Source organism: Conger conger, chromosome 7 (assembly GCF_963514075.1).
Source record: "Conger conger chromosome 7, fConCon1.1, whole genome shotgun sequence".
In the NCBI taxonomy this organism is placed as follows: Eukaryota; Metazoa; Chordata; class Actinopteri; order Anguilliformes; family Congridae; genus Conger; species Conger conger.
The window spans coordinates 22,789,072-22,790,923 of NC_083766.1; positions in this window are offsets into that span (position 1 = coordinate 22,789,072).

Here is a 1,852-nt window from a genome sequence, read left to right on the forward strand (position 1 = left end):
CTGGCAACCCTGCCTTCCAGGTTTTAACTACCTGTTCAGCAAATGCCAGCAATAGGGCCACCCAGTTTCCGTAGTGTAGTGGTTATCACGTTCGCCTCACACCCGCAGGCCGGCCGTGTGTAGGTGTAGAGCTCTACGATGGTCACTACGGCTCGAATCCGCCCTTTGCCAAACCATGACATAAATAATGGAAACTATTTCCTTGTAGAATTGTCCCATAATCATGTTTGTTGTGTCATTAGATCTCCAGCTCCATTTCACTATGGATAGGAAATCCTTTCTGCCATCATTCTACTTAATAGTTATCTCAAATACAATTAAGGTATTTGGCTCTGTCCCCCACTGTTCACTCTGAACAATATGGGATATGCAATTTCTTTTAAGTACATTGTTTTTAATGGCTGTTATTGTAACTCTGTAAATGTTTTAATTTTTTAATTTTATTGTTTCAAATTGTTAAAATTAGGGATACGTTACGGCCCCCTGCTCTGTGCTACTTATTCTGGCGTTACTTCACAGGTGCCTTGTTGGCGGAGCACCAGGTCATTTGCGCAATTGGAAGCACCTGTGACCAGATGTTAAAATGTACCTGACTCTTGTCTGAAGGAGGGAACTCTCTTCCCACGTACCTGTTGGTTCTTTTTGGGTTTGCATGAGACATACTTTTCACACATCCACTCACTCACACTACTGATGCAACTGACTTTCACACTACACATTTTTGTTAACTGGTTATTTCAAATAAATTTGACCTTGTTTTTTAAACGCGTCAGTGTGCGTCTCCCTCTTTGTCACGGCCAATGAGCCAGGTCGTGACAGTAATGAAGTACATAATTTAATATCTTCTAATCCTGACAAACTTTACATTCAAATTAATAATATCAAGCAGGAAATAAAATGAAAGGCAGGCAGCTGGTTGGATTGGGTAAAAGTTTTTATGGCAACTGAAGGAGAACAATATTTACAACTTGTCTACTATCCATGCACACAGATACAGACAATTGCCAAAATATCCACTCACTGAGAACTTTATTAGGAACACCTGTACACCTACTTAGTCATGCGATTACCTAATCGTGGCAGCAGTGCAATGCATAAAATCATGCAGATATGGGTCAGGAGCTCCAGTTCATGTTCATATCCACCAATAGTGATTTTGACTGTGGCATGATTGTTGGTGCAAGGTACGAGTATTCCTGTAACTGCTGATCTCCTGGGATTTTCATCCACAACAGTCTCTTGAGTTTACTCAGAATGGTGCGAAAAACAAACAAACATTCAGTGATCGGCAGTTCTGCAGACGGAAATGGCTTGAGGATGAGTGAGGTAATGGAGAAGGTACAGACTGGTCTAAGCTGACAGGAAGGTGACAGTAATGCAAATAACTGCACATAACATCAGTGAACAGATCTCTGAACACACAATGCGTCAAACCTCTAAGTGGATAGACTACAGCAGTCTATCCAATAAAGTGAGTGTATATTTTCAAATAGAACATGCAAAATATGTAACTGAGGTGAAGGGTATAGCTTATTAAAGTACAGAACCGTATAAACATATTTACACTTACACAATGAGGCAACATAAAAGTAGTACAGTAGTATGTATGTGAAAATAGCAGTGTATAACAATATGTGGAAAGTTCTACATTAGATGTAGAACTGACATTACATCACTACTGACATTAGATCAATGATTGCAATTTATTACATACACAAAAAAAGATTACAATGTTATATACAGTGCCATCTGTAATGTTTAGGACAAAGACATTTTTTTATTTGGCTCTGTTCTCCACAATTTTAGATTTGTAATCAAAAATGCATATTCTCAGCAAATATTGAAGGGCATG